This window comes from Cupressus sempervirens, chromosome 3 (genome assembly GCF_028749045.1).
Source record: "Cupressus sempervirens isolate cs-2001-9-10 chromosome 3, ASM2874904v1, whole genome shotgun sequence".
Taxonomy (NCBI): domain Eukaryota; kingdom Viridiplantae; phylum Streptophyta; class Pinopsida; order Cupressales; family Cupressaceae; genus Cupressus; species Cupressus sempervirens.
In genome coordinates, this window is record NC_143120.1 from 317,841,634 (window position 1) to 317,862,772 (window position 21,139).

Consider the following 21,139-nt stretch of genomic DNA (forward strand, 5'->3'; position numbering starts at 1 on the left):
ATGGATTTTTGCAATCATCTTAGGGTCCAATCCTCTTGGAACCATCTCCCAAGATCTTTGTAAACCCTCTCCAACAAATCCTTCCCACGCTCCTTATGATAACCAAATTGTTTGCAAGTCAGATCGCAACCTACCACCTTGCACGAACAATCAAGAACCACATCACAAGTCTAGGACAACGGATTTGCAATTCAAAAGCTCTCCACAATCATGCCTCAACAAGTCCAATCTTCCATCTCTGCATCAATCCATCAATCTGCATGTCCTCCCAAGGTCCTGGTGCAAACTGCCTCAGCTTCAACGATCTGTTTACACGCTCATGAACTCCCACTCTAATAAACTTCACCCAACCAAGGTCCTGGTACAAACTGCCTCACACTTCGGCGATCTACTTGTACACTCAGGAACTCCTACTTGATACCACTGATGACGGTACGGCTCTAATACCATTGATGAAGTACCACTACCACCCTTACCAACTCACAACCAAGAATGCAACAATATGAAGACAATTTTATTATACTTGAAAATCCAATAGCAATTACAATAACATATCTGCAAGATCTCTCAAGATCCAATCCAAACCCAAACTAGTCCAGATCCACACTCGGGTAGAAACCTTTGAGATCTCAACTTGTGCTCGCAAGCCACCAAGCAACCTCTTGTTTCTAAACCGCAGCCACTAGCTCTTCTCTAACCTTATCCAAGATCCAAGTGTAAACTGCCTCACATTCGGCGCTCTGTCTACAAACTTACAACTCTGCTACAATCCTGCTGTAAACTGTCTCACATTCGGCGCTCTATCCACAGACTCGGGAAAACTCACTCTTCACTTCCTCCTTCTCTTTCACACCTTGAAGCCTTCACACTTTCACACTTTCAAGCTTTTTCCTTCCAAAGCTTTCACTTTTCCAAGCTACTCCTTGAGCTTCCACTCCTCAAGCTTCTACTCCTCAAGCTTTCACCTTTCCACAACCTCTCCTTCTCAAGCTTCTCCAAGCTTGATTTGAAATGCTCATATGCCTTGCTTAAATAGGCACTTACCACCCCATGCATGGCTTATCCACAACCTTCTACAACTTCCATAACCTTCTACAATATCCACAACTTTCTACAATATTCATAACTTTCTAGAATTCTACCCACACACCTCGATAAATGGAATGACAACCATTTATTTTTTATTTTTTCTATTATGCCACCTATGCACCTCGAAAATAGAAATCCTCTTTTTCTTTCTTTTCTCCTTTTTCCCCTTTTTATTTTTCTATTATTTCTCCTCTAATTTTTGTCACTTTCTCTCTCCTCCAGATTTTTTTCTTTTTTTTTTCAATAATTTTTCCATGCAAGATGCTCCTGCATCAAACTTGTAGAGAGAAGTACGAGGTTTGAGATGGAGTTTCATTCCCCTTTTCACAATCCTCTCTCTCCATGTACTCCAACCTTTAGAGAGAAGTACGGGTTTTTGTTTTGGGTTTGGGTTTTAACTCTCTCTCTCTCTTCCAATTTTTCTCTCTCCACATACTTTTCTCTCTCTCCCCGTACTCCAAATTTTTAACCTAATCCTAACCCGAGCAATTCCAACCCAAACTCAACTTCAAAACAACTGCTGGCTGGAAATAAAGTTCATAGATATAATCTGAATATTGGTTTTATTTGTAGAGAAGGCACCTGTAGGTCAGTCATGGTGATTTGAAGGTGATGCAGTTTCCATTCATTATCAATGTACATTTCCACTAATGCTTGATCATCTATACACCTGGAAGGAGTAGAGGAATAAGTAAAGGAGATGATTAAATCATTTCAAAGAAGTCAAGATTTGGCAAGTACTTTCATCTTTTGCGTTGTGGTCGATGGATCTCCTGGCATAGCAAGATGCTTTTGTGATGGAAGCAGGAGTGAGCCCTTTGTTGGCTATAATGAAGAGGAGGCTATCTGGTATGAGCCATGTAATTGTTGTCCTCTTTGCAAATATACATGTTTGATATGCATGACAAGGCACGTGAATCATTTGAAGTAATACCATACTCAAGGCACATGTGCTATTCCATCAAAGCTAGTCTTGAGCAACCCGTAGCAGTTGGAATGATGGTCAGCTATAGACAAGGTGAATGAATGATTTTGCAATTTGTATCTCTACCTCTCCAACTGTGGCACTGAATGGAATCATAAACAAAGCATATGAAGCCATAGGCTTGACCATGAATCTGATGTGTTTGATTTAATTTCATTGCCAACTCGGTAATAGGAATAAGAGCCGCTACAAGGAACAGAGGAAATCTTTATGCATTAACAGGAGAAAGTTCATGAGAGCTCGGGTCTTTGAGATACTTCACTTAGCCAATGTGATAAGGAGATGACTCATTTTTTAGTGCGTACCCAATGTAATTTGGGTGGTGAACTCGATAATGCCATGAAATGACACATATTTATGCTGCTGTAACTCCACGCTTATCCATATCTATAATTTTTCTCACATTGAGAAGTGAATACTGCACACAAAAGAAAAGAAAGTTTTAAATGTCATTAGTATGGAACTAATGTCAATTATGATTTGTATGACAAAATGCATAAGCTTGGGGTTGATTTTTTCTCAGAGGATTGAAAGTGAGAGAGGTAACTAGGTTGTGATAATCATTTAAGGGAATTCCACATCGCTCTAAGAGATTGAGTAGCCACTTGAATTATTATTTTACAAATCAGCATGCCACAAAAATATATTGTTCTAGCTGAAGCACTCTTGATGATGATTGTGGTAATAACAAATATATGGTTGTTCATGGGTGTGAGAATCCTTATTTTAATTCATCTCTATATAGTTGAAAAGAATTTTAGAAGAATATTTGGGTTCTGCTCGACTGGTCTTCCCAGCGATATATGAATTGAAGTTGGAGACATGTTCTTTCACCTTCACAAGTTTCCATTGATATCTGGGAGCATAAAGTTGGAAAAACTTATTCAAGAGTCTACAGATGATGAAGAGGGATGATATTTGTAGCTGCATGACATACCGGGTGGTGCCACTACATTTTAACTTGTAGCAAAATTTTGTTATGGTGTCAAACTAGAACTGACAGCCTTGAATGTTTTATTTCTGCGTTGCATTGCTGAATATCTGGAGATGACAGAGGCTTATGGGAAGGGTAATTTGATTTCTCAGATAGAGATTTTCCTAAACCACATAGTTCTCCCTAATTGGAAGGAATCCATTAGAGCAGTTCAAGGCTGTGAAGATGTTCTTCCACATGCAGAGAAGCTTCAGGTTATGAAGAGATGTGTTGATTCAATTGCTATGAAAGCATGTTTAGATCCAAGCTTATTTGGATGGCCTATGATGGACCGTGGGTCTATGCAAAGCCCTAGAGGTAGTGTCTTGTGTAATTGAATTAGTACGAGAGCTAGATTGAAAAAAATGTTCGAGTTGACTGGTGGCATGAAGATGTTTCGGTCATTAGTCTTCCACTATATAAGAGACTTATTTCATCATTGGGAACCAAAGATGTTAAGCTTGAAAATATTAGAGGAGCACTAACAATATTTGCAAAAGGGCATTTTCCTTGTCTTACTAGGTGACAAGGTGCTAGACACATTAGAATTCCATCTGAAGAAGATGGACGGGATCTGCTTGAAACTGTTGAGAGTCTACTGCCAATGCAGAAGAGTGTCACTTCCACCAGCTTTTTGTTTGGAATGTTGTGCACTACAGTGATATTAAATGCAAGTTCTATTTGTAAAAGCAATCTGGAAAGAAGGATAGCAATCCAGCTAGATCAGGCCATGTTAGAAGATCTTCTTATTCCATTATTTATAATTAGACATGAAAAGTTGGAGTTGGTTAGGAACCTTCTTAGAATAGCTTAAACTCTAACTTTTTGGGTAAAATCTAAAAATTTGGTTGTTCTAGATTGGCTATACATTCCTGAAAATCAATGTAATAAGGGACTTTTTGGACTTGGGGAACCGGAAACACTTATGCTCTGATAAGAAAGCAATTTTTGCAAAGTGTGTACAATTGTTGTTTTTGTAATCAGTTATTTCTTACTTTCTTGGTGAAAAGAAATAAAGGATGTACATTTGAGCATTCTCTTTCTAAGAGTCTAAATTGTTAAGGTGTCGATTCATTTATGAGTATTTTCATTGTATGGTGTGAGTATTCATGAATGGTCGAATTAGCATTGTGTTGGTGAAAGTTCTCAAGCATAGTCCTTGATTGCTCTCATTAATAGTTACATCATTGTTATGAAAATGTTGAAGGCGTGTGGTGCATTCGCTATCAATGGATTTCCTTCCTATTTTCTAAGTTCTTCTTATCTTTATCGAAAAATCTAAAATTTCATCTTACAAGGGAGCTACCCCTCTAAACGAAGAGGAAGGACGGATACAAAGGGCCTATCCAACTATTGTGAATGGTTTGCCACAAACATTCCATTGGACAAATTCTACAGTGAAAAATCTGTTTACCAACTTAGTGTTGCTAAAATCAGAGTTTGTTAATTTATTTCCTGGCAATTTCACTCTTTATTTCATAAAAAATCTTGAACTGTTCAAGCTTCAAATTTTATATTGAGACGGGTATGGAAATTTTGTCATTAATAATAGGAGAAAGATGTTATAGAAATACATGGAAAAATTGCAAATTCAATAACTTGTAAGAAAATGCAAACATGGGGAAACTTCGTAAGTGGCGTCGATCTATAAATACTACTGCTTTCCTAGTTTTTGCATGTTAAGTAGAAGGAAGCATATATCAGGTAGAGTGTTACCCAAGGTATGATGAATTACTCAGTGGACATGAAGAAAACAGGAAAATGTCCATTTTATAATGCGTATAGGATATTTTTGGGTATAAATACAACACGATGTCCATGTAAAACATCATCATCTCCAATTATCAAAGCCAAGGAAAATATCATCTTCTTGATTTGCAGTTTCGTTTTGGAGGATTAATTATAAGCCCATCATGAGAAAGACAAACTTGAGACTTGAGGGTACATACAAGGAGTCCCATAAAAAGGAGATTCAAAAACTCCTGCAAGCTTTGTATTGGTTATTTGTATCAAAAGAATAATAAAATTATTATATTTTCAATGTATTTTGTCAATTCTATCCAAGCTAGACGTAATTTGACCTGAATGTAATCATGTATTTATGGATAAAATGTTTTCCCATAATGGAATAGGATTATAAATTTAAATTGAAAGATAATTACACATGAATGTAATCATGTATTTATGGATAAGATGTTTTTCCATAATGAAATAGGATTATAAATTTATATTGAAACATAATTACAGTATATATAAAGAATAGCTAGTAATTAGAAATTTTATTAAGACAGAAAGGAATACAACAAGGAGAGCTCAACAAGGAGCTCAATCCTGAGCAACAAGATCATCAAATTCTTGCACCATCTCAAAGGACAGTTGCCTCCTATCCCTAATATTCCAACCTGGATCATGACTAGAAGCCCATTTGGCTAAACAATTAGCAATTTTGTTCCATTCACGAGGAATATACGTGAACCTAATTAACTGAAAAGAGGTAGAGAAGAGAATAATCTGCTTAACAATAGTGGCTAGCTGCCAACTAACATCCTCAAGCTCTTGCAAAGAAAGCATGTCCACCACCACCTGGGAATCAGACTCACAGATAATCTTACTCCATCTCCGCAAGCAACACTGTTCCACAGCATATAAAATAGCCTGAGCTTCCATGAGATTGTTAGTATAATCATCCTTATGAACTGAGAAGAAAAATTTAACATCCCCAGAAATACAACGAGCCACTCTGCCAATACCAACAGGGCCAGGATTCCCACTTGAAGAACCATCAGTGTTAATTTTCAGAACTCTAGAGGGAGGAGGAGTCCAGTGCCCATTCGGATTAATTCGACCCTTCCTCTAATGGTGCATAGAAGGAAACCTATGAGCTGCAGCCCCATCTTGAAGATGAAAATTTTGGCGATTACAGATAGCAAGATCAACCAGATCCATAACCCCATCAAGCTCACACTTCACAAGAATAGTTTCCTGAAGAGAATGTGATATTTTCCACCAAAGATGCAAAATACCAAGATGAACCTTTTGGAATATGTGACGATTCCTCTCCAACTAGATATGCCAAAGCATGAAAGATGGGCCAGCAATCCAAGTAGCATGGAGAGAAGAAGACTTGGAGGGAGCACTACCCAAGTGGGCCCAGAACTCAGGCAAAGAGGAAGCATGCCGACAAGAGAAACCCCAAGCGCTCCACCAAAGGTGCCCTATCTGAGTAGAATAGGAGCAATGGAAGAACAGATGGAAGATAGACTCCTCTCCATTACCACACAAAACACAATAATAGGGGCCCTGAAATCCACGTTTACAAAGATTATCCCAGGTAAGACAACGGTTGTGAGCCACTAACCACATGAAAAAATTGGACTTGGACCAAGAAACTTTATTCCAAACTTGCTTCCACCAAGGGACCTCAGCATCCCCAAATAATTGTCTAGTTATCTCCTGATGCCTAGCAGAGACATAATATTTACCAGACAAGGTACTACCCGAAGCCAAAACATCTGAACCAAGCAAATAAGAACACTCTCTAGAGGCCAAAATTTGAGAAAGCTCTTGACGATCCATGTCTGTACCTCCAGGAGGCCAATCAAAAGAATGCTTCCATCTGTAACCAACAACAGGTTCCAATTGATAAGGAGTCTTGTAATGAGCCACTTTATCCCATCTAGTAGCAAGAAAAGAGTCACAAAGAGGCTGAAGATGAGGGTATATGGATAAAATGGAAGGGAATCCATCCCAAGCATCTGAACAAAACAAAGCCTGAGAACCTCCTTTACATATCCAGAACAGACCCCTCTTTACCAACATCACACCTGTCTTCAAAGTATGCCAAACCATTGAGCCACGACCTTCAAGAGGAAGTGCATAAATAGAGCAAGGATTAGCACCATGAAAATATTTATGAGTGATAATACGAGCCCAAAGTTGATGTTGTCTAGAGCACCATCGCCAATAAAGTTTAGCAGCCAAAGCTTGACTACTGAAGAGAGCAGATCAAAGACCAATACCACCCTCCTTTTTAGACCTACAAATAGTTTCCCCATTAACCAAGCTCCATTTAGCACTACGCAAATTACCACTCCAAAGGAATTGTCGAGAAAGAGCATCAAACTCTTTGAGAAAGTAAATAGGTGCAACCTGAACCATGCTTCTATAAGTAGAAAGAGCTTGGATAACAGCTTGAAGAAGAGTAACCTGGGCAGCAGTAGAAAGCCATCTATGTGTCCAATGATTTACCTTATCCTGAAGCTTGGTAATCAATTTTTTCCAAAACAGACATGGCTGCCTAGAAACAACAATAGGAATGCCAAGATAAGTCAAAGGAAGTGACCCAATCTGAAACCGTAAGATACCAACAATCATTTGCTAGATAGAATCAAGAGTGTTAAAAAGAGTAAATGGAAGATTTCTGCTCATTAACTTTCTAGCTTGAAGCTACCAAATAAACATCCAAAGCATGTTGAAAGGCTTCAGCTTCCTTGATCCTAGCAAGACTGGCAAGAGAAAAATCATCAACAAATTGAAGATGGGAAAGAGAAGGTAAGCCATTACCCCACCGCCTACCTTGAATAGAATTCTGGGACACCTGATGCTTAATGAATCTGCCCAAGCCTTCAGCCATGATAATGAATAGATATGGAGAGGGAGGGTCACCCTGGTGAAGGCCTCTAGAAGCACCAAATAGTTGAGAAGGTTGACCATTAATAAGAACAGAAAAAGAGGCAGAAGTAACACAACTCATAGTCCAACTCACCCAGTCAGAGCTAAATCCAAAAGAAAGAAGAATACTCCTTAGGAAGCTCCATTTAACTCTATCATAGGCCTTAGCCGTATCCAGCTTAACAAACATGACTCTCTCCCTTAAAGTATCCATAGAGTGAATAGCCTCAGTAGCAATAACCACCCCATCCAAAATTTGTCTGCCAGCAACAAAACCACCTTGTTCTTCTAAGATAATAATGGGAAGCCACCTTTTCATTCTCTCAGCAATCAACTTAGTAATAACTTTGTAAACCACATTACATAAGGTAACTAGTCTAAAAAACTCCAATTGATTAGTACCCTCTCTCTTACGAATAAGAGTCAAGAATGTAGAGTTCAAAGCTTGAAGCATCTGCTTGCTAGCATATGATTCCTTAACCACCTCCAACAAATCATGATTAATGATGTCCCAAAATTCTTGAAAGAATTCAACTAGAAAGCCATCAAGACCAGGAGCCTTCCCCTTAGGCATGCCAAAGACCACCTCCTCTAGCTCCTCCAAAGAGAATGGATGCATGAGATAATCATTCATTTCCTAAGTGATAAGTTAAGGAATATAGGACAAAATAATATTTTCTTCATTGTCAGCAGGAGGAGAGTCCTTAGAGAAGAGGGTAGAGAAGTACCAAATAGCCTCTTGGAACAAAGCTGGCAAGGAATTCAGTTGGATACCTTGAGAATTAACCAAAGAAGAGATAGTGCTCTGATTTTGGCAAGATTGCACAGTTTTATGGAAAAAGGCAGTGTTACAATCACCTTCTTGGAGCCAATCCACTCTAGCCTTTTGCTTCCAAAAAATTTCCTCTCTAAGTTCCCATTCTTCTAGAGCTCTAGAAGCAAGGGATTCAGCCTTGCCAAGATCCTCTGAGAAACCTCGATCTCTAATCTCCCTTGTGATGACATTAAGATCTTCTTGAGAAAGCCTCTTCATAAAGTGAAGGTTCCCAAAGCATTGCCTATTCCATATCCTGAGCTGCCTTTTAACATATTGAAGCCTTTTAGAAAATGAGAATAGTGCAATACCATATGCAGGAGCACCATCTTTCCACCAACAGAAAATAAAATCACGAAGAGAGGAGTCACGAAGCCACATCAACTGGAACTTAAAAGGAGGATGCTTTGGAACACAAGCCCCTATAGCAAAAAATTTGATTGGCTAATGATCTAAACCCCACTAACCTAGAAGCAAGAAACAAGAAATATATCCAGACGTTCTGAGATAGCACCAACACCAGTCCTGCGATTATTCCAAGTATAGAGACCATTAGAAGGCTTAACATCAGAGAGATGCAAAAGAGATATGTCTTGCCGAAGAAGAGCAGAAGAAGGCCACCAATCTAGCCAAACCACCATGCTTCTCCTCCAGACTTAAAACTGAATTGAAGTCCCTTGCTAACACCCAAGGATGATAATGATGACAATTTCTCATATAATGAATATGTTCCCAAAGTTCCTCCTTTCCCACAAGATCAACAGGTGCATACACATTAGTAACCATGATTACCTCTCCAGAGTCGAGAGTAGAAGCTACCATAGAGAGAGCTGAGCGAGAAGACATCCAGCCAAGGGGAGAAATTTTTTGAGGATCCCAAAATATAGCTAAACCACCAACACTACCTGTTGCCCCAACACACTGGCATTGGCCACGAGACCAAATACTAGAGGCATGTTGGGCCATAGACTCCATAGAGAGCTTAGTCTCTTGGATAAAAAAAACATCAGGACTATGATCAATCACCAAGTTATGAATAGCCTTTTGTCTAGGGATGCTATTCAACCCCCTTACATTCCATGAGAGAATAATCATCATTGGGTAGAATTGGGAAAATGAGAATCCAAAGGTTTCACTGAACTAGACTCAATCAATATATCTCCTGTGAGTTTAATCTTCTCTTGGTCTATTTTGCGCCCACTCCTTAGAGGGCGAGTAAAAAAAACTCACTTAAAGGGTCGAGGCATCAACCCCAAGGGGAGAGGAGATCCCTTGCCCTTACCTGATGGTAGCAGATCCCTAACCAAGTCAGCCAAAACAACATCATTATCCTCCAACACTGCAGGAGTCACCAGAGCCTCTGTCATAGGAGCTACAGGGACCTCACAGTTTTGATATACTACAACTTGGGATGCCCCACAAGCATCATTAGGAGTAGATCTCTCATCTGAGCAAAGTGGATCAGAAGAGATAGGAGGAGGAATACCCTCCTCTAGAACCATACTATCCAGCACCTCAAAGCGGTTAAAACCTAAATTAGATAATCTTTCTTTCAAAGGCCTCTTTTGACCACGTCCCTTAGCTCGAGGGCGAACAGGGGTAAATCCATCCTTATCCTACATTTGAGCCTTACCCTTACCTGTAGCATCTTGCAGATTCATCCCCTTAGAGTATTAGCCATATAAGATTGTCCTTTCCCTGTAGTATCTGCCAAACCACCAGCATTGCCAGCTGTAGAACCATCCACTCCTTTGAAACTCAAGTTACGGGGGCACTGACCCTGTAAATGACCATACTCATGAAAAATTTGACAACGAAAAGGGAGGGATTCATAATCTTGAAAAATTTGGCAACAGAAAGGGAGGGATTCATAATCTAACTGCTGCACCCAAGAAGAATCCCCTAGACAAATTTCCAAAGAATTTGGTAATGGGTTATTCAAATTAATTTCAACACAAATTCTAGCATAAGAAATAACCTTTTTATTGAGTGATTGATGTGCGATTGCAGCCAGCTTCCCCAAAAAAGTAGCAATTTGTCGAAGGATTTCTTCACGCCAAAATTCCAAGGGAAGATGAGGCAAGCGAACCCAAACTAGCACTGTTGAAGGGAGATCCTCAGCAGAATTAAAACCTGAATGCCAGGGTTTGACAAATAACCCCACATGGTTGTAGAAATAAGGGCCTCCTTCAAAAACACGATCACGATCAGACATGCAAGAGAATACAACAAAAAAATAACTATTCCCTACCAACATAATCTCCATATCTCGTTCCACCTGCCATGAGTAGTGGATCCATGCCTCAAGAGCGGATAGGGAAATTCGGATTCCAAGAAATTTGCATATCAAAGCATGCTTGGTCCAATAATCAATGTCCTCCATTACAACTATTGGAGGAATAACCAGAATAGGGCGATCATGGCTACGCGGAAAACAACCATTAATTTTTTTCAGCTTGGAGCTCTCCCCTGAATAAAATGATTCAGATCGCATTGCATGCATAGTTGGAGAAGAACCATCTGTTCTCACCAACACAGAAGAAATCCCAGGCCTTGCCATGCAAACAATAAAACCCCAATCCAAAATTGACTATAGAAGATTTCCAAAAACACCCACACAAATTATGTCCAGTAGCTAGCAATCCAACCAGAACAGAAAAAATAATAAAGATCAAACAACAAGAACAAGCTAGGGGAAAAACCCTAGCCTAGCCGGCAGCCAACGCTTCTCCACAACTTCCACGTGTTGTCAACTCTCGTTGGCATGCTTTTAAAGATAAACATTTACAATGTCACTATCTTTTCATAGTTGTTATAACTAGCTATGAAGTAAGAAAATGCATTTTTATTCAACACTAAGAGAACTCAACATTAGTAAGAACTAAAATCATAATTTTTGTAATAGTCAAAATAAAAAGAGAAGATAAAGAATTTATGGAAGAGATATAAATATCAAAAAGAAAAATAGTCTTCATGATGATAATTTTATGTAATATATTTTTTCATTTACGAAATACAGTTATTATACATTAAAATGTTTATACTTAATAAATAGTGTAGAATGTAGAAAAATGGGAGCTAGAATGGGGAAAAATTGTAATAGTTCCTTCTTAATCTAGTAAACATTGATTCTATTTTTATTAAAGGAAGAATTATTATTTAGAATATTTTAAGTAATGCAATGAAAATTACAATAATGCAATATTCACATTTGACTACTATAATTTTATTTTATGCTACTACTTAATTATTATTAAAAATATTATTTTTTGAAATAATAAATCTTTATTTATTTTTTACTAATCTATATACTGATTCCACCATCAATGTCACTACTAATGACTATTATAAACAATTATAAAAAATACATCATGTACATATGCATAATAATTTCTCTTTTTTTTTCTTTAATCGAAAAAATGCAAATTACAAAGTTGCAGATAGAAACTACAAGAAAATCAGCTAGATACACAAAAAATAGTATATGAAATTGTTGTAACAAAACAAATAACAACGATAGTACAAAATAGAGAAATTTCATAGCTAGACCAATACAAATAGCAACTGTATGAAAAATTCTAGAAATTAGTCCTGTACAAATGCAGCTATGTGACGCCCTATATTGATCGCTTTCTTGCTAAGTAGTTGATTAATCTAAGCCTTAAAAGTACAAATTCTAGATGATGACTATTGTGACTACTAAAGACCGCTACACATCTTGTTCTCCATTTATGGAATAATATAACCTTCCGCACACCATCAACAATAATATTTTTATGTAAAACTACCCCTAGAAGAGCCTCTTTCCAACTTAGCTTGTGATCAAAAATATCAATCAAATCATCGAAAATAGAATTCCATTGGTTCCTCACAAACAAGAAGTCCCAAAAAATATGTCTCAAGCTCTCTGATTTATAGTTGAATGGGAAACTCACTGGTTGGACCATTATACATTTCAACCTATTCTCAATGGGAAGCTTGAAATGTAGAATCTTCCAAGCAAGCAATTGAGCATATGCATTGAGTGCTAACATTTAGTAGAATATTAAAAACTCTAAAACTATTATTTAGAGGGAAAAAAGCCGTGGCTTTTATCCTTGATTGTGTCTAGATTTCTTGAACTAATTCTCTCAAGTAATGATACTTGATTAAAATGTGCTTAGTCTTTGTGTGCATCATAAGATTCTTTGATATATTTATAGCACTTGTATTATCACAAGAGATTATCATTGGTTCAATGATCTCTTCCTTCATACCTTTGAGTAGTTGTTTGATCCATATAATGTTTGTACAATTTATAGCAGTAGCAACATATTTAGTTTCAATATTAGATTGTGAAGCATAGTTATGTTTCTTGTTAGTCCATGTAACTAGCCTCTTCCTAAGAAAAAAGCTCCTCCACTGGTTCTCTTTCTATCATCAATGTTTCTAACCCAATCAGCATCAACATAGGCTCTTAATTCAAATTTTTCATTTTTCTTGTAATAAAGACCATATTCCTCTATTCCTTTTAGATATCTTATTATTGTTTTTATAGCCACTAGATGATTCTCTCTAGGATTAGTAGAGAATCTTGTAAACATCCTTCCAGATAATGCAATATCAGGTTTACTATGTACTACATATTGTAAGTTGCCAATCATAGACATATATAATGTTTGATTCACCTCAGATAAATCATCATTCTTTGACAATTTATGACTTGTCAGCATAGGTGTACTTACTAGCTTAGAATCCTCCAATACAAAAGTTTTAAATAACTCCTTGACATACTTTGACTAAGTGATGTATATACCTGATTTGATCTGATGTACTTACAAACCCACAAAGAACTTGATCTCTCCAAACATAGGCACCCCAAATTCTTGGATCATTTCATTTGCAAAAGCCTTACATAAAGCATCTTGACCTCCAAATATGATTTCATCAATACAAATTTTACATAACAAGATATCTTTTCCTTTGTCTATATTCAAGTACAAATTTGTGTTATCATTAGTCCTATCAAATCCAATTTTCACAAGATAATTATGAAGTCTCTCATACCATACCCGTGGTTCTTATTTCAAACCATATAAAGCTCTATGTAATCTACATACCATGCTTTTATTGTTAACATCAACAAATACTTTTAGTTGTTCTATACAAACTTCTTCCTCTAATATGCCATTTAGAAATGTAGATTTAACATCCATTTGATAAACTTTGAAACCTTTGTATACAAAATAAGCAAGCAGAGTTCTTACTCCTTCCATTCTAGCAATAAGAGAAAATGTTTCTCCATAGTCAATTCCTTCTTCTTGTGCATATCTGTAATGACCCCTTTTTAGGGTCATTCATTTTTGCTACTTTTCCTTTCTTTATTTATATCTTTTTCCATGTTTTCTCTGATATAACTCTATTATGTATGCAATCTGCAATGCTTCAACAATGGTGAGCCGTGTATTTTGATGTGCAATCGGGTCTGAATATTTATCAACTATTAATGTGTTGCCATTCCATCTCCCTATCCTATATTCAATTGTTGACTTAACATTCTCCATATATAATATTTGAATAGGCATAGTGAACCATTGCCTTTACTTGTTATGCTTGTTGCCTTGATTAATTAACAAAAAAATAAGTGGATCAGTTATTTAGAGCTGATAATGTACTACCTAAGGTAATCTCATTGACTTATAAAATAATCAAGTGCCGATAAGTATTCATTGCTTGAGACATTTTAATTACTTATAATAATCATATGGATTAACATAAGTAATTGTTAAAATCATAAATTACTTATTTATCCACAGCACGACAGTGACACCCAACCATGGATTGATGATGCCATCTCCGAAAATGTTATTGAAGTATGTTACCATATGGATACATCCATACATGTTAGAATGATCAAGTGATACATCATTGTATCATGTAAGTATATATACATATATCAATGATACCAAAATGAATTTCATCATAGACATATCAATGATCTCAAGATGACGTGATGATGTAAGATGTAGCCATATATGCATATGTATATGCCCATTAATGCATATGCGTGCATGTGTACCTTTGTATACATGATTTTGTAGGCATGTAACTATGTGGCATGTCCATTTCATAATATAATGTCATTAATCATTTATTTATATATTTTTATATTATCATAATAATAATAATTATATATCAATATTATATAATAATGCTTGATGCACTACTATTAATATTTATATATTCAATATTTATTTAATAACAATGTACATAATTTATTAATAACATTATTGTTATTATTATGTGTACAATTGATATCTTGATTATCTTACTAATATTATCAATCTTTTATTTATTATATTTTAATACTATTATCATATTATAATTATAATGTAATATCATATTGTATGATAATAACATTATTATTATTATTATTTTATTTATTAATAATGATTTGACCTTTAATATTACCTTATCACCTTAGTAACGTATTATTATATATATAATATATTATTATTTATCCTTTAATAATATATTATACCATTAGTAATATATCAATATTTCTTTTAACATTTAAGAAATAATATATTTATTTATTCATAATAATTTACCTATATTACTCAAATTAGGGGACATGACAATATCCGTTGCATACTAATGTTGTCTTATTCCTTGTGACTTCACCATTTTCACCTAGCTTGTTTCTGTACACCCACTTGGTGTCAATGACATTTTTGTCTTCTTGTCTAGGAACTAGAGTCCATGTCTTGTTTTTCTCAATTTGTTCAATCTCTTCTTCCATGGTTTTACTCTAGTCCACATCTTCTAAGACATCTTTCACTATTTTTGGTTCTTTCATGCTCAACAAACATGTGTCATTTCTCAATCTATTCCTTGTCATTGGTCTATTATATTTATCTCCGATGATTTGTGTAGTAGAATGATGTCTCTTGACATATTTAGACAATCTTAGTTCAACTCTAATTTCTTCATTTGGTCTATATACTTTAGAGTCACTATGTGCATCTCTATTAGGTATTTCAGCATCTCTCATGTACACTAATCTCATAATCAGAATGTGCCTCAACTTCATTTTGTAACTTGGTATTTAAATGTAGCTTAGTTCCTGAATGTAACTCAGTATTCATAATATGTGACTCAATAGTCACTAAAACTTGTTGTTGGTTTGTAACTTGATTTGTAGCATCTTCTTAACTAGGCATACCTTCATAAAAGTATACAAATGATTTGTATTCTTCTGGTACTTTTATAGGTTCAACCTTATGTACTTTTGTATATTCATCAAATTTCACATTTGCACTTCCACAACTTTGTTAGTGTTAGTATTTAAACACTTATAAGCTTTACTTCTTGTTGAATAACCTAGGAATATACCTTCTTCACTTTTTGTATCTAGTTTACCATTCCTGAAATCTTTGAGAATAAAGCATTTTCTTCTAAATACCTTAAAATATTTTACATTGGGTTAGTATCCATACTATAGTTTAAAAGGTGTTAAATGGGTACCTTTCTTGACTTGTACATGGTCTAACATATAGATAGTTGTACTTAAAGCTTCACTCTAGTATTTCAAAGATATTGGAATATGTTTAGAATAACTTAGAGGGGAGGGGGTGAATTAGTTATCCAAGGTCCAGATGTATAAAAATAACTTTTAAAAACTTAGTGATCCCATAAAATATTTATTTTTATCATACATGCATCCATAAGATTATGTAATCACTTAAAACTTGTAGGTTACTGTCAAATAAACTTGCAGAAATGTAAACATGGAACATAATAGATTCATCAACATACTTGACACAATGATTTACATAGAAACCCAATTTGGGAAAACCCACCAGTAACATGCTACTCCTTTTCACTGTTATGAAGTGATGCCCTATGAAATGCCAACCCTGTTAAGGGTTACAATAGACATTATTAAATGTGACCCTATTAAAGGATTTCAATCACCCTATTAGGAGTGAGCCTTATTAGAGGATTTTAGACCATTCACTTGGAATGTCACCCAGTGAAAGGATTTACAAATGACTATTAGGTTAACCTTAATCCAAAGGATTTACCCTAGACTAATACAATTGTTAGAGAGTAACAATAAGGTTTGATTTGATAACAACTTACAACTTTATTTGCGGATTATAGATCACTATTTTAGCTCTCCATTTTGCTTAGCCTTCATACTTTGTAGCTCTAACAGCTTGTTTACCCTTCAAGCATTCATATCCTTAATCCTTCTTTCTTAACATACCAATGCAGTTTCTTTTATCATGTCACTTGATGAAGCAAAACCCTTGCCTCCTTGTCTTCCTTTAGTTTCTTGCACATAACCCCTTTGCTTGTAATTAGCCATTCCTATAAATAGGAAATTAAGATCTTTTCCTGCTCATTCTCCATCATCCAATTTAGGGTTAGGATGAATTAGGTAGGATACAATGAATCCATTCCAGATTCCATCTCTCTTCTAGAAAATTCTCCTAGAATCCACTTGAATTTCCCTAAAATTGATTTAAATTAAAGCCTGTACCACTAGTTCATCATCCTTGTCTTCCACCCAGTCCATAAATTCTAAGAAAATAAAGTTGTCGGCTTAGTTTCATCAAATTCATGATCTTTTAAATAATGTAGTAGCTTGGCATTATCTTGCTTCTAATGCTCAGCACATACTATGTTGCTTAACATCCTCTATGAATTTTCTTGACACAAAGTAAAGTTTATTGGTGCTCGACATCAACTAAACTTAACTCGATATCCACTGTTCTACTTGACATACACTAGAATGAACTTTTACTTGGCTCCAACTATTTTTCTACTTAGCTTGTACTGAATTTTCTCAGCACCTACTTTCCACTCGGTCAAGCTTGGTAGACAACCTTTGTGTTACTTGTTCTTCTATACTTTCTTAGTGTAACCAGCCTTTGTAACCTTAAGTATATTATGAATACATCATTTCATTATTGTCTTAACTGATTCTTGTACTTTATTACATAATCATAACTCAACCTTTCCTCTAGGTGCTATTGTTACATCTTTTGATCAAATCCTCTTCATCAATCAACCAAGTGATGGTACTTGAATCATATAAGCAGTTATCTTACTAGCAAATAGTAGGTTTGACATTAGTGACAAAAAAATGATTGAAACATGCAATCTTCTTCAATAATTTCCTTCTCGTAATATAATCACAACAATCTCCCTTAACAATGATCTTTTTCAATCTGATCTCAACAATCTCACTCTTTGGCATTGATGGCAAACCAAACTAATCAACCAAATGGTCCAAACACTTTATTCAATCAAACTGACTAGTTTAAAATAGTAAGACAATACCATAAAGAAAACAATCCCTTGCATTGAAATCTCTCCCTCTATCAACAATTTCCATCTTCTAAGGAGGTTACAAAATTCCTTCTTATAACTCCCTCTAAGTTTCTTCTTATATCTCCCTCTTACTAGGTAGATTTGGATTTCTCCCTCTTTGATAACTCTTCTCCCTTTTCTATAGCTTTTTATCGGCAAATTTTTTCTTCTTGATCAGTAATCTTGATTAGTAATGTTTCCCTCTTTGATCAGTAAACCAATTATCATTCCTTTGTTGAACAATTATCTCTAGATCAATGATCTCTCCCTCTTATTTTTTTATCAGTGATCTCTCCCTCTATTTTCTTGATCAATGATTTCTCCCTCATTGAAAACAATGCCAAAGACTTGTCATCTTTACATGCAGATATAAAATTTTTTAGTTTCTTCAGTTTCTCCCTCTATCACCTTGTGATTGATTTGAATTTTCAGTTCTTAGATTACTTTAGGTAGCTCCTAAAGTAAAATCCTCTACATGAATTTGTAACATATGAAAATTAGCTTGTTTGATGTAGGGCACTCCTCTTTGTTACTTAGATAGCTTTGGATAGGGGTATCACCACTAATTTACCTCTTAGATACTCATGAGCTTCCTTAAGTAATTCTTTTTTGTAGATGTCAACAACTTGTTCTTTTGTGTTTACATATTCCATCTTCACCTCTTTATCTTGAACTAATTCTCTCATGTAATGATACTTGATTGCAATATACTTAGTCTTTGTGTGCATCACATGATTCTTTGATAAATTGATAGCACTTGTATTATCACAATAAAGTATCGCTGGTTTTGTGATCTCTTTCTTCATACCTTTGAGTAGTTATTCGATCCATACAATGTTTGTGCAATTTACAATAGCAGCAACATATTCAACTTCAATAGTAGATTGTGAGGTACAGGTTTGTTTCTTGCTAGTCCATATAACCAGTCTCTTGCCTAAGGAAAATGCTCCTCCACTAGTGCTTTTTCTATCATCAATGTTTCCAACACAATTAGCATCAGTGTAGGTTCTTAATTCAAATTTCTCATTTTTCTTATAGTATAGACCATACTCCTCTATTCTTTTTAGATATCACATTATTATCTTCACAGCCATTAAATGATTCTCCCTAGAATTTGTAAAGAATCTTGAAACTATGGCTATAGATAATGCAATGTTAGGTTTTCTATGTACCACATTTTATAATTTTCCAATCATAGACCTGTATAATGTTGGATTCACTTTAGTTGAATCATCATTCTTTGACAAATTGAATCCTATCACCATAGGTGTACTCACTAGTTTTGAATCCTCCAATCCAAAAGTTTTCAATATTTATTTGACATTTTTTTACTGAGTGATGTATATACCATATTTCATATGATATATTTTCATACCCATAAAGAAATTGATCTCTTCAAACATAGACATTTCAAATTCTTGCTTCATTTCATTTGCAAAAGCTTTACATAAGGCATCTTGACCTTCAAATATGATATCGGCAACAAAAACTTTGAATAACATAATACCTTTTCCTTTCCTTTTCTTTATGTATAGATTGTTGTTATCATCAATCCTTTCAAATCCAATCTTCACAAGAACTTATGAAGTCTCTCATACCATGCTCTTGGTGTTTATTTTAAACCATATAGAACTTTTTGTAATTTGCATACCATGTTCTTATTGTTAACATCAACAAAACCTTTTGGCTATTCTATGTAAACTTCTTCCTCTAATATGCCATTCAAAAATGGAGATTTAACATCCATTTGATAAACTTTGCAACCTTTGTATGTAGAATAAGCAAGTAAAGTTCTTACTCCTTCCAATCTATCAATAGGATAAAATGTCTCTCCATAATCAATTCTTTCTTCTTTTGTATATCCCTTACAAACTAATCTTGTTTTGTTCCTATTGGCTTCACTATTTTCATCTAGCTTGTTTTTTAATACCCACTAGGTGCCAATCACATTCTTGTCTTTTGGTCTGGGAACTAGGGTCCATGTCTTGTTTTTCTCAATTTATTCTGTCTCTTCTTCCATAGCCTTAGTCAAATCTTCATCTTCTAATGCATCTTTTACTAATTTAAGTTCCTTAATGCTTAGCAAACATGTATCATTTCTCAAACTGTTTCTTGTCATTGGCCTAGCCTCATTATCTCCAATAATTTTTGTAATAACGTGATGTCTTTTGACATATTTGGACAATCTTAGTTCAACTCTTTTTTCTTCATTTGATCTTTCATTTTTAGAATCATTTTGTACATCTCTATTAGGTAACTCAACATTTCTACTAATCTCAGAATCAAAAAGGGCTTCTTCTTCATTCTATAACCTAGCTTCTGAATGTAGTTCGGTCCCTGAATGCAACTCAACATTCATAGTTTGTGACTTGGCATTTATTGATGCTTGTTCTTAATTTGTAGCATCTTCTTCAATAGACATACCTTTATAAGCATATATAAATGATTTTTATTCTTCTAGTTTTGTTGGTGTGATTTTTCATAGTATAGAAAAATTCTGATATTTGGATGAAAAAACAATTAAATCTTTGATTCTTGCAGACTAGGGTTTTATTGTGTGAAATCCTTAAAATTATTAGATTACCCTAATTATGCCCTGTTCTATAAGTTGTATCTTCCCTTTAAATTCTCAGGGTTTGGTTTTCAAATTATCCATAAAAAGGCCCTAAGTGCATAAAAAAAACCCTTATACCTTGGTTTTATGTTGCCCTAATTTTCAAATTTTACAAAAAAGGGGGATTTTTCTTGATATATCTTGGTGGAATGTTTTATCCTAATGTTTTGTTCACATCAGAATTTTTTTTTTTATCCTTGTGATAAACCTTTCATGTGCCTTTAATTGTGATATTGTTTTTGAAAGGACGCTAGGTTGAAGAGTTTTTTCGAACACCGTTGATCTACCAGAGATCAAGGGCCAGTGCATCCCTGCATTATGAAGATGAAGGTTTTTAAGCAAAGTGGGGTCAGGTATTTCTAATTTAGTGTGCTACACTGTAAACGATGGATGACGTGTATTGTTAGGTGTGCACTGAAGGATTTCGGCTACCGAATGGAAATGAAATCTTATCAACCGTTGATCTTATGAAGATCTACAATTAGCGCATCCCCGCATTATGAAGATGTAGGAATTTAAGTAAAGTAGGGAAGAGCATTTTTTATGCATGTCACAGTGGGGCCAAACTATGAAGAATGTAGAAGTCATGCCATAGGATCTGACAATTGTGCTTAGCTAGAACTACTCATCCAT

At 35.2% G+C, this 21,139-nt stretch overlaps 1 pseudogene; it reads left to right on the top strand.

The window, feature by feature from the left end:
* Positions 1-2,779: 2,779 nt before the first annotated feature.
* Positions 2,780-21,139, top strand: part of LOC149566268 (BTB/POZ domain-containing protein At1g30440 pseudogene) — a 34,740-nt pseudogene continuing 16,380 nt past the window's right edge.